The following is a 14,634-nucleotide window of genomic DNA, read 5'->3' as shown; positions in this document are numbered from 1 at the left end:
GGTCAACACGAAGTTCGTTTGAACTTCGCAACGTGAGCGTAATCACGATGGTTATAGTCCCTTGTGACTATACCTACTGATTACCACGTTGATTAAGCATAGTGACGAATCATAGTTTTGGTCAAAATGCGTATTCATGCGTATTTTGCAACCAAACTATTCTTGGGTATCAAAACCCCTTGTTTTGATATCAAACTTGTTTTCTAACTTAGTTAAATATGTTTTAACATGTTTAACTCATCACTTTTAGTTTTGTGCTTATATATAGGGTCGTAAGATAAGCGGTCTAAACTACCGCTTAGACTTTCGAACCCGACCCATTTGGTCGATCATTAGGATCCGAACAATCACATTCTGTGACCATAGTTGTATAGGGAATAACCTTCCGAGGTTATACCTTATGGTCACTTAGATTACTTAGTTGTATGATAAGTAGTTATGTGCCTTAGGAAAAATGACCAAAATGCCCTTTTTGCGCATAACTTCATTTTAAGCATATGTAACTTAATTTTTGCCATATAAACTGATTATTAGATATGTTAAGGCATATAATACTTGTCACAGGACTAGTTAGGCTACTCGTTTGCGCTTTTGCGCAAATGACGCGTTAAAGTAGCGTAAGCTACCTAAACGGGTCATAACGGGACATAAGCATTTAGGGTAAGTTCCTTTTGGAATGTAGGCTTTGTTAAACCATATTACATGAGTTCCTATACTCATTTGGTTTACAAGACCTCATTCTATCCGATCTTCCGATTTAGGTCCGTTTATTAACATAGTTACCTATATTAGGTGCCGTTTGATTTCCGTGATCCCTCAAGCGTTGTTTGATTGTTGTTTCAAGATCATTTAGCAATATCAAGTGAGTACATAGACCCCTCTTTTACTGTTCTCAAATATTTTGGGGTGAAACACATGTGCCTACTTGTTACTTTCGTGCTTTTCATGGTTTTATATCACATGCTTGCTATGTTCATATAGTACATGTATAGTACATGATTTCATCCATGTTTTTGCTATGTATGTTTTGTTAACATGCTAGTACATTGATTTCATAAACACATTTGTTTCATATGTTCTTTTCAGCATATGTACACATTGATTTACATCATATTCATGCTATGTATGTTCATTTTTGCATACTTAGTATGTCGTTTTCACATAACATGCTTACATTTGGTATGACATTTGGGTTGTTTAACGGGACAAACATACGTTCATTAACATTGGCCATGCCGCTTGGTAGTAAGTAATGGTACCATAGGAATTGACAACTCCCGTTCCTGAAATCCTAGGTGTGTTTGGGTGGAAGGAATGACTGAATCCAATATACATAATTTAGATAAACCTTCAATTTGTTTAAGGGTTTGTCGCCGCAGTCGCAAGGCTTGAATGTATGCATTTTAACAATACCGCATAGATGTTTGTATCAGCAAAGCATGCATTTGTTTTACAAAACATAACTTTGATTTAAACTATGGTTTATTTCAATACCTTGTTTTGTGCATTTTACCTATGGTTTTAGTTGACACATTTCACTTGCCATACATGACATTTGGTTACACATTACATAATTTACATTTGACAATAGACATTGTTTACACATAAACATTTTGACATTGGTTTAAACAAGACATTTTGGTGGTTTGTTTGGGTAAGTGATTTAAGTAACGAGTCGTGTGTAATATGATAAAAGCATGGTGGATACGCCGCTGGTACTTCCTATATATAAGTGCTTTTATGATATTACATATCGTAGCGTTATTTAAACCATTTCAATTTAGACATATTACATTTTATACAAATAACATATTTTCAGAAAACATTGTTTTACAAACAATATATCATATACAAACTCATTTTACTTGGTTATTTATTTAACCATACATTCTTTCTTTTATACCTTCTGATTTCTTATCAAAATTCGTATGGTTTATAAAAGAAAACACTTTACAAAATTCATGACTAACTTTAGTTAAACATTTCCTTTAAACTTACAAGTCATGAATCTTATTTTAATAAAACCTATGTATCTCACAGGCATTTTTATGCTGACGTACCTATTTTCACATGTATTTTCAGGAGCTGACGCATAGGAATGATCAAGATACACTTAGGCGGACCTGTGCCTTAGTGACATAAAATGGACCTAGAATAGTTTAACTTTGTTATGTACTCTTTGTTTCTTTCGCTTTAAGACAATGTAACCCTTTTGTTCATAAATAAAACAAAACTTTAAATACCATGGTTGTGAAACAATGATTCTGCCACTCCACTCCACGACATTTCCGCCGCGGTTTGTTGTTTTACGCAGTCGGGGTGTGACATCACACCCCGGTTTAATCCTACCCGGGCGTGCGACCAACGATTGACACCCTTAATTTCTTAATCAAATACGCAGCGGCAAAACATTTTCGATAAACACTTATGATGTTTCCAAAAACATGTTTTTATAACATACGGATATAATATATCCCAAAGTCTTACAAAAAAGTTCCATGTAATATTTTTCAAAATGAAATATATATATTCTAGCCACAAGGTCCAACAACAGAGTGCTTTGGAAATCCATGTCCTCTAGCACAACCTTGCTATAACTTTACTTACCTAAAAACATTTTGTAAACATACGTCAGTTATAGCTATAAGCATAAGTAGCATTAAAGTTATTCAGACAAATCTAAATTTGTCTGATCATTCAACCATAATTAAATATAAATTCAGTTACAATCCTTTTTTATTTTTATTTTTAGCCCTTAGACTATTGTCTAGTGGCAATCCAAATATGAGTTTCCTGCACATACGTATAGTTAACATGTTCCAAATAGTGCCTTATGGACAAATATACAGTTAACACGAAATATCCTACCATGGAATCATCCATGATTTTACGGATCCAAATATAGTAGACATATAGCTAATCAAACTACGGATCCAAATATAGTAGACATATAGCTAATTAAACCACATATACACAAGTGAATGTAGACCACGAAATGATATCAAAAGCCTTTTAACACATTCTTATGCTTCAAAATATAAAACATTTAGTTTGAAATTGGAAAAACGTACTCACCTTAGTAGTTTCAAAGATAATAACAGCTATTGATTTTCTAAATGTGAAGTGTTTTGCGTAACTGGATATATGGTCTTAATCATAATTTAACCTATAAGTCCTAATGTAACCTTTTAAACTATTATATATATATATATATATATATATATATATATATATATATATATATATATATATATATATATATATATATATATATATATATATATATATATATATATATATATATATATCGATTTCGAGGGACGATGAATAGTAACTTTATTTTTATAATAATATATAGGTTTTTATTATTTAATTATTTTATTATTTAATATATTATAGTAGTTTATTATTATATTTACTTTTATTAACATACTAGCTTATGACCCGTGTAACACACGGGTTTGTTTTAGTCAATTAGATCAAATTTTCCATCAAATCAATCGTAAGTATATAATGTTTTAAAAACAATTCCTTAATTTTCTATCAATTACGACGATAAATATTAATTGATAATGAAATAAATAATAATTAAACAGTTTATGCTAATGAGACATTAAAAAAATATGAGACATTAAAAACTATTTATAATACTTTGTTGGCAAAAGTTGTGACGACGTTTTTGTCGTTTAGAAATTATCAAAGAATAGGTTGGGGAAGAAGGTTTGGCCCAAACAATACTTCTTCTTAGTTAAGTGTAACAAACGGGTTTTCTTTAGTGAATGAGATAAGAATACATCTTACATTCTATTAAAAAGAATTTGTTTAATAAAATCTTATCTATTAATTTATTAAAAGTTAAAAAGAAAAGATATACATTTATAAAATTTCCTAATAAATAATAAAAACTTCACTTACAAAAAAAGTGTATTACACGGGTTGATTAAAGAAAATATCTCATCATCATCGTCGTTTACATAAAATGTTATGAATAAATACACGTGCTGAAACGGATCATGTAAAAACTTTTTATTAACCATGAATATGCAGACATCGCAATTCGTTGAAAATCTCTTTATACATCACATTAGTTGTTTTATTTGTAGGTTTTCCGTTGTTGTCAAGTATGAGTAGTTTGACCCCATCTCTTGTTTTCACCCTTGATAAGGCAACATACAATTGATCAAAAATATAATATCTAATGACATTGAGATGAACTTTGTAATGAAAAAACTTTTCAATATAAACGTAGAAAAATTATACTGAACTAAAAAATTATAAATATATAGGTACACGGGTGGTCTTACAATAAATTATATTATTCAACAGTGTTGATACAAGAATTTGGTGGAGAAATAGTTGATAGATTAGACGCAAGCTCGGATTCGGGTCCTCCACAATTGTCACTTTATCCTAGTTCTTCGCTAGCTCAAAAAAACCAAAAATATCTATCTCCGATTTCGTTGTGGAAAGTAAAATGTTCAAAATTTGAATATCCTTCGTATTGAAATAAAAGGAGTATCAAACAGAGGACATACAATGCTTCCATGTATGGACATCCTTTTGCTTTTAAGCTCAAAAATGCACTCCGAATGTTGGCGATCGATGTAAGAATTTCAAAAACAAAGGTTGCTGTAGAAAATTCACCATTGTACATTGGAGGCATCCTGCAAAAGTTTGCGTAAATTAAATATCCTCCTCTTGCATGTGTATAACATGTGTCTAATCATCACGAAGAGGATTATTGTGTAAGTTAATAAATATGCTATGATATTAAAGAAGGTACTGCATTTTTTTTCTAGGGTACTCCAGATCTAAAATTTACACCAATTTAGCAACAACTTTAAGATCATAACCAACATATTTTCCATTCTTTGGTTAAAATTACCATGTTCTAATACCTTATTAGATGGCTGGATGCTTTATAAAGAATCTTGTTATAGCTTTTAATTATCAATAAAGATGCAGCTTGTATGTAATTTTTTCACACATCCTCCTCGTACATCATTTTAATAGAAAAGATTCAATAGTGAAACTATACTACTATTGTAACAAAATATAGATTATAAAACTTCAAAAAATTGGGACAAAAAAATGTTTCGGCTCAACCCGATTTGCTCTGACCCGCATATGATAATGACTCGTATTGACTCATTACGCAACCCACCCTACCCATGTCTAAATCTATAGTAATTGTATGGCTGGATTAAAAGCATATGTTAGGAAACTTTATTTGTAAGTATTGAAGAAAATCACAATCAACTTGATCTCTGAAGAGATAACAGTCCTGTAGATCACAACAAGAAGAAGAAGATCAGATAGGACAACTGAAATGCGCAGCATCTACTTCAAAGAATCACAAGTTGATAAAGAGCTGATTTGGATTATCAGAGAAGGTCATTTCTGATGGATCTGATGATGTTTCTGATGAAATATCATCAGTTTCTGACGATTCTGATCATCAGACTTTTGATGATTTGTTCACCAGAATTTCTGATAAGTGGTTTATCAGAAATTCTGATGAAAACCCCACTTGTCTAAAACTCAACTCTATCCTGCCACCAATGACCGAAGCAACTGACATTATTGGATATCATGATTACAAAGGCAACTTGAACGTTGGATTCAATGAATATGTCAAATTGCTACTTTATGCAGGACTTATTGCATGAATAAACTATTGTTTATTCATGTACTAGGCCTTCTATAAATAGAAGGCCCAACCAGCAGAAGACAATTGAGTTTGAAGCATATCATTCATATACACACCAAACAAACTCCATTGCCCTTCTCACCCACAGAATTCAAGATTCATTTGTATTAGATAATAATCTTACAATCACCTTGTAAACTATTTTGTTTCAAAGTGATATAAACTTGATAATTCTGTAGGTCTTGTTTCTGAAAGTCTGATTTCCATTTCCGCACATCTTTTTCACATATACTGAAATCACTTGCCATATTACGTAAAAAGAAGTTGTTAAGGTCGTACTGGGTCCAACAGCATACCTCATTGTTATATGCAAATAAAAACATACGGGGTGATAACTTTCTACAAATGGTTGATTCATTTCAAGATCCATGTAAGCTACATGTAGTCTTCTGTAACAAAAATGCAACTTTGGAGTATTTCTTGAAAGTATGTCTAATTCATTCAAATGTAACTTCAGCAAAAACCATTTTCATCCAACTAAGTTCCAGCGCTAAAAGCCACTTGGTACAGTTCACCCATATACTTGAAAGATTAGGACTTTCTAGTATCGATTTAGACAAACTCTCGTCAACATCAAAAAACCTTAGCAAACGAAAGCAATCGTCATATTACACAGGGTACCAGTGCCCCGGTGTAAGAGTGTAATCAATCGAAACAACGCCAGGTACTTTTCTCTCCATCCTACACGTGGAGGATTACATAGATTAGTGAATCATTTTGTTTGTTTAGCAAGTTATAGTTTATAAATAAAAACTTAATTTATCATAAATAAGGAGGCAAGAATCAATCACCTTAATTAAAATTGCTTACTAATCCCACATTTTTCCTTAATGTCTTCAGCAAGTTTGTAAGCTTACAAAAATACACAACTTAACATAAAAACAATCATCAAAGTCTATATCAGATGCATTAATATAACATATATATAACAACCTAATAGTAAATTTAACAACTTAATTTGGTATTTAGACACACGTGCCTCCGGTCACATGCGGAGCAATAATCTGGTATATAAACAGCAACTACCAGTATACCAGCAAGATCTCCACCAAACTTGTTCAGGACTTACCAAAGTAAAGCTCAACCCACATATAACAACCCTAACGTAAACCAACACCCTCATAAAAACTTTTTCCGACACCTTATTATATTAAAATGTCCCAATATGTCTTTAATTACACCCCGTATATAAAAACCGAGCCCAAAATAGATCATAACATTAAAAATAAATTAAAAACAAATTTATTCAAGTTGAGGCGGGCCGCGTAGGACCTCACCTCAACTTTACGCGGGCCGCGACAGCTTGATGATCAGGCGAGCCCCGGTGCAGCCACGTGTCAACATCGTGGCGAGTCTACAAGCTGACCCAGCTAAGCTACGCTGTTGACCAGCGTTGACGCGGGCCGCGTAAGCCAAGGCTTACCTTTACGCGGGCCGCGAGAAACCTCGATTACAGCCCTATATAAGAGGGCAACGGGCTTTCAGTCTGCTCGTTCAATTTTCTTTTCTCGATCTAAATTTCTGAATAGTAGAAGTTATAGCCGGGTATTATACCCCCTAAATAGCGAGGTTCTGCTCCGTTGTAAGTATTATAACCCCTGGATACGTATTAGATACTCTGCCCGATTGATCTAGGGTTCCGTAACGGCTGTCGTGGTTCTGCCCGACGTAGTCGTTGGAATGCCGTCTCGGGGAGGGTATTACTAATGTTAAAATGGGTTATTATACTAACACACGTGCATTTGTGTAATTTATAGATTATTGGCAGGAAATCATTACTGAAAACCCTAAAACAGCAATGTGAGTAATCTCCTTTTTGTAAACAGTTTTTACAAAACCTTAACTATTTTACAATGCAATTTAGCAGTGATTGAGTCTTTGTAATTCTACGATTACTGCCGGTATGTTGGGGTTTTGTATACAAAATGTGAGTAAAGTTACCATTGGACGAAGAGTTAGCCAATGTGTAATATGACCCACAAGTCAGGATTGACAGTACTGAATGAGAATTGGGTAGATATAAACATTGTAATCGCCCTCAATACTGTTTAAATTAAATTAATATTTCTTGATTAAACTGGGATTCACTCACCAGTATTTTTCACTGACAAAATGTTTTAAAAACGCGTTTCAGGTAACACAATGTGAAAGCCAATTAGAAGCCAGCTGCACAGCACTGAAGGCTTGGAATAGTGGCTATAAAAGTTACCTAAATAAAAGAAAGCGTTTATTTCAATAAAGTGGGATTTATCCCTGTAAATTAGTTTGTAATGAAAACTTGGGTTTTACCCATGCGTTTAATATTATAAAATGTGGTGGTTTACTCTGATTTAATATTTCCTAACTACGGTCCTTATGAAAATTTCCGCTGCCAAATTTCTTAATAACATGATACCACCGAAACTGGTTCGCGACCGCCGTTCCCGGGATTTAGGGATCGGGGGCTGTGACAGAAGGTGGTATCAGAGCTATGCCACTGATTCAGCCACAGAAGTGTTCTGCTGACATCAAAATTCAAAGTGTTAGGAAATTACGGAAATACGTGCATAATTATATTTTCTTGTTATGTGTTATCTGACTATCTGTTAGTTTATAGTATGAGCGACCAAGGACCATCTGACGCGTACCGTCAATTGTCTGGTTCGCCTAGGAGCGAAAGCACCTCCTCTTCTCAGCCTGCCCTCTCAGGGTACTCTGCTGATGCGGAAGAAGGAATCTTTGTGTTTAAGGCTCAGTCTGAAGAGCCATTTCATGAGAAAAAGAGGGGATGGTTCAATAGGGGAGCACACGAGCGTAGGAAACGTATGAAAAAGTTGCAGGAACAGCGAGTGTTAGCCGCAGCTAAAAGAGAAACCGATACCTATGCCCAGGATATGCTCAATAGGGGTATAGCCAATATCCATATTTTAGCAACCACTGCAGCTGACCCAAACCTGGAGCAAATGCTAGCACCCCAACCACAACCACCAATTCTTGACCATCCCATGGAGATAGAAAACCCTGAAAATCAAGTAGAAATGCCTGATTACAACCCGGAGGAGATACCTAGGGTACCTGCACCAAATCCCCTAGACCCAAACAATTACGACCCCTGATGGGACGATGTTAGGGACTATGTGCAACAAAACCCGATACAGGAAAATGTGCCAATACCCAACTTAGGAGCCTACCCAGGGTTAGATCCTCAAGATCCCTATAACGTTAGTGATGCATACATTAGGGAGATCTTAGAGAATCCCTACCCATACCAGGCCCCTATCCTTCCATACCAAGAACCCGCACCCCAGATTCCAAACCTAGTCCTAGAACCTGCACCCCCAATGAGTGCAGAAAATGTACAAGAACTTAGGACTTTCGGTGAGGAAATTTTAGAAAGTAGTGAGAGAATGCGATAGGTGGGAGAGCGTCTCGTATGGAAATACGACGAACGCAATATGTATTTTTGGATGAATCCATATCAGTAATTGTGATGGTAGAAACGGTAGTAGTAATAATAATATATAACATAATAATAATATATGTGTGTATGTGTTAGAAAAAAAAAAACTACGGATGCATACTATTAGTATTCTAGCTTTACATTTCAGTCGGTATTGTAATTTTAATTTCAGTACTGGTGTGTAATGATGCATACTATATGAATAGAGTAAAAGTCGCAATGCTCGACGCTTTTGACTAAAAGTGCGTGTCATGTGATTGGCTTATTCAAATATTATTTGTGATATTAATATTTGATAAATGTTTAAAATTCATATGGCCGACGAGGGAAATCAAGATAATCTGAATAACGATAACCAGAGTAACAATAACGTGGTTAATGAGAATCCAAACAATGGAAACCAAATGGATAATAGTGTCGTTCAACACATAGTGGCACAAGGAATTATAGTTGCAATGCCATTTATTATTCAAACGGTTCAAGAAGCGAATAATAAAAGTAAGCATAGCAGTAAGCGACCAATTGAACCGGAACACAGCGTGAACAATGGACTCGTACTTCAAGCGCCCATTCCCAAAAGAAGAAGAACCATGTCATATGGTTGTTCTTATAAAGAATTCTGGTCCTGTAAACCAATAGAATTCTCGGGCAATGAAGGACCCATTGCAGCTCTACGCTGGATAGAGAAAACTGAGGCTGTTCTGAAAATAAGCAAGTGTGCTGAAGAAGATAGGATAATGTTTGCTTCTAATTTATTTAAGAATGCAGCTCTAGAATGGTGGAACACTATCCTTCAGTCAAGAGGAAGTGATAGAGTTAATAGCATGGAATGGGAGGAATTCAAAAATATGGTGGAAAGGAAGTTCTGCCCTCCCAATGAAAAGGAACAGATAGCAAATAAATTTCTGAATCTCAGAATGACCAGGGTAGACAGTAAGGGTTACACTACCACATTCTTTGAATATGCTAGGATAGTACCAACCCTTGCATCACCTGAGCCGGTATTAATTTCCCGTTACATCTGGGGATTAGTTGGGGAGATTAGGCATGTAGTCAAGGTAGCTAGACCCCAAACCATAGAAGAAGCTGTAGAACTAGCCAATACCTTGACTGATGAACTGGTACGAACTAGAGAAGAAGACCAGAAGAGAAACTTATCCCAAAGGCTTACCCAAGAATTCCGCTCTGGGAATTCCAATCGTAGGAATATAGGTTCTACATCTGCACCTTATTGCAAGTATTGCAAAAGGAAGCATTCTGGAAAATGCCCCATATATTGCAATTTTAGCAAAATGGCAGGTCACAAGGAAGAAGATTGCAGGAGGAAAGCCAATAACCGAATATGCTTCAATTGTGGAGAAAAAGGTCACATCAAGCCAAACTGCCCAAAATTGATTCCAGCCCCAAACAACAAGAACCCTAAAAATGCTAGAGCATTTGTTCTAACTGCAGATGAAGCCAAGATGATTCCAGACGTCATTGCTGGTACGTTTTTAGTTAATGATATTTTTGCTAAAGTATTATTTGACTCTGGTGCAAACCAAAGTTTTATTAATACTTCGTTTTGCAAACTCCTAAATCAATCATTAACTAAACAACCACAAGAATGTCTCGTAGAGACAGCAAATGGAGAAACCGTTAGGGTTTCTGAAATCTTGCAGGGAGCAAGAATAGAAATTTTTAATCAAAAATTTATTGCAAACCTTTACCCAATGAATCTGGCTGGATTCGATGTTGTATTAGGAATGGATTGGTTAATAGCCAATAAAGCCAATATTTTGTGTGATCAAAAGTCAATTCAAGTAAAATCACCAAGGGGTGAAAAGATCACAATTAAAGGAAATAAACCATTTAGATCCACCAAATTCATCTCTGTGATGAAAACTGCAAGTTGTATAAGAAAAGGATCTATAGTGTATTTGATTTCTATACTCACTAACACTAAAGGAAAAGAATTAAAAGACATTCCAGAAGAATTACCAGGACTACCGCCAGACAGGGAAGTTGAATTCAGAATTCATCTGCTACCAGGGACAGCCCTGATTGCCAAAGCACCTTATCGTTTGGCACCCGCCGAAATGCAGGAACTGAAGAAACAATTAGACGAATTGTTGGAGAAAGGATTCATACAACCAAGCTCATCGCCATGGGGAGCACCGATATTGTTTGTTAAAAAGAAGGACGGAACAATGCGTATGTGCATTGACTACCGTGAATTGAACATGGTCACGATTAAAAATCGGTATCCATTATCGAGGATCGATGATCTGTTCGATCAACTTCAGGGAGCTCGATTTTTCTCTAAAATCGATTTAAGATCAGGATATCATCAATTAAAGGTACAGGAAGAGGACATTCCTAAAACCGCATTCAGAACAAGGTATGGTCATTATGAATTTACTGTCATGCCATTTGGTTTAACCAATGCCCCAGCCGCATTTATGGACATGATGAACCGAATATGTAAGCCATATTTGGATAAATTCATAATTGTCTTCATAGATGATATTTTAATTTATTCTAAAAGTAAAGAGGAACATGCAAAGCACTTGCACTTACTTTTAAGTTTATTAAGAAAGGAAAAGCTTTATGCTAAATTTTCAAAATGCGAGTTTTGGTTAGAACAGGTACAATTTCTTGGACATTTAGTTAATCATGAAGGAATTCATGTGGATCCAGCAAAGATCGAGGCAATTACCAAATGAGAAACCCCTGAGTCACCAACCGAGGTTAGAAGTTTCTTAGGATTGGCCGGGTATTATAGAAGATTTATTCGAGATTTTTCTAGAATAGCTATTCCTTTAACTAAGTTAACCTGTAAATCTATTAAGTTTGAATGGGGACCAAAACAAGAAGAAGCCTTTAGAATCCTTAAGCAAAGATTAACCCATGCACCCATACTAGCATTACCAGAAGGAACTGAAGACTTTGTAGTCTATTGTGATGCTTCCAAGTTAGGTTATAGATGTGTGTTAATGCAACATCAAAAGGTTATAGCTTACGCCTCTAGACAACTTAAGAGTCATAAAGAGAATTATTCAACCCATGATTTGGAATTAGGAACCATAATTTTTGCCCTTAAGATTTGGAGACATTATCTTATGGTAGTAAGTTTACCATATTCACAGATCATAAGAGCTTAAGGTATGTTTTTGGGCAAAAAGAGTTGAATATGAGACAAAGACGCTGGATGGAATTGCTTAGCGATTATGATTGTGATATCCAGTATCATGCAGGAAAAGCCAATGTAGTGGCTGATGCTTTAAGTCGAAAGTATCACGAAAAGCCAAAAAGGGTACGTTCTCTTAAATTAAATCTACAAGTAGATTTAAATAATCAGATTAGAGAAGCACAAGAATCAGTAATCAAGGAAGATACTGAAAAATTAAAAGGAATGATTAAGGAATTAGAACAAGGAACAGATGGAATTTGGAGGTTCCATAAAAAGAGAATTTGGATACCTAAATTAGAAACTTACGCCACCGTATATTAGAAGAAGCCCATAAATCTAAATATACGATGCATCCAGGAAATGATAAAATGTACCAGGATTTAAGGGAAAATTTCTGGTGGATAGGAATGAAAAAGGATATAGCAGCTTATGTATCTAAATGTTTAACTTGTTCACAAGTAAAAGCTGAACATCAGAAACCCTCAGGTTTATTACAGCAATTAGAAATGCCAGTTTGGAAATGGGAATTGATAATAATGGATTTTGTTACCAAATTACCCAAAACAAGAAAAGGTAATGATACAATATGGGTGATTGTAGATAGGCTAACCAAGTCAGCTCATTTCTTACCGATGAAGGAAACCTTTAGCATGGAACAATTAGCTAAATTGTATGTAAATGAAATTGTTTCATTACATGGAATACCTTTATCAATTGTTTCTGATAGGGATAGCCATTTTACCTCTCATTTTTTGTCAAGTTTCCAAAAAGCAATGGGAACCAAGTTGAATCTAAGCACCGCTTATCATCCTCAAACGGACGGGCAAAGTGAAAGAACAATTCAGACCATGGAAGACATGCTTAGAGCTTGTGTAATTGATTTCGGAGGTAATTGGGACGAACACTTACCTTTGATAGAATTTTCTTATAATAATAGTTATCACACAAGTATCAATGCTGCACCATTCGAAGCACTTTATGGACGAAAGTGCAGAACCCCAGTCTGTTGGGCCGAAATTGGGGAAAAGCAACTATCTGGACCTGAGATAGTACAGGAAACAACAGATAAAATCATTCAAGTCAAGGAACGACTGAAAGCAGCACGTGATCGACAGAAAAGCTACACTGACAACAGAGGTAAGCCGTTAGAATTTCAGGTAGGGGACAAAGTATTATTAAAAGTCTCACCTTGGAAAGGAGTGGTAAGATTCATCAAAAGAGGAAAGCTAAGTCCCAGGTATATTGGACCTTTTAAGATTATTAGAAGAATAGGACATGTAGCCTATCAGCTACAACTGCCAGAGGAAATGGCAGTAATACATGATGTATTTCATGTATCCAATCACAAAAAGTGCCTAGCTGATCACTCGTAATACCTCTCAAGGATATAAAGGTAAATGAACAACTCAAATTTGTAGAGAGGCCTCTACAGATTGAAGATAGGAAAATTAAGAATCTCAAACATAAGAGATTAGTTCTGGTCAAAGTGAAGTGGGACTCCAAAAGAGGACCTGAGTACACATGGGAGCTTGAATCAGAAATGAAAAAGAAATATCCACACTTGTTCCAGTAGATCTCGAGGACGAGCTCTAAAACAAGGTGGGGAGGATATAACAACCCTAACGTAAACCAACACCCTCATAAAAATTTTTTCCGACACCTTATTATATTAAAATGTCCCAATATGTCTTTAATTACACCCCGTATGTAAAAACCGAGCCCAAAATAGATCATAACATTAAAAATAAATTAAAAACAAATTTATTCAAGTTGAGGCGGGCCGCGTAGGACCTCACCTCAACTTTACGCGGGCCGCGACAGCTTGATGATCAGGCGAGCCCCGGTGCAGCCACATATCAACATCGTGGTGAGTCTACAAGCTGACCCAGCTAAGCTACGCTGTTGTCAGCGTTGACGCGGGCCGCGTAAGCCAAGGCTTACCTTTACGCGGGCCGCGAGAAACCTCGATTACAGCCCTATATAAGAGGGCAACGTGCTTTCAGTCTGCTCGTTCAATTTTCTTTTCTCGATCTAAATTTCTGAATAGTAGAAGTTATAGCCGGGTATTATACCCCCTAAATAGCGAGGTTCTGCTCCGTTGTAAGTATTATAACCCCTGGATACGTATTGGATACTCTGCCCGATTGATCTAGGGTTCCGTAACGGCTGTCGTGGTTCTGCCCGACGTAGTCGTTGGAATGTCGTCTCGGGGAGGGTATTACTAATGTTAAAATGGATTATTATACTAACACACGTGCATTTGTGTAATTTATAGATTATTGCCAGGAAATCATTACTGCAAACCCTAAAACA

This window comes from Helianthus annuus, chromosome 15 (genome assembly GCF_002127325.2).
Source record: "Helianthus annuus cultivar XRQ/B chromosome 15, HanXRQr2.0-SUNRISE, whole genome shotgun sequence".
NCBI classification, from domain to species: Eukaryota; Viridiplantae; Streptophyta; class Magnoliopsida; order Asterales; family Asteraceae; genus Helianthus; species Helianthus annuus.
This window is presented reverse-complemented; position numbering follows the sequence as displayed.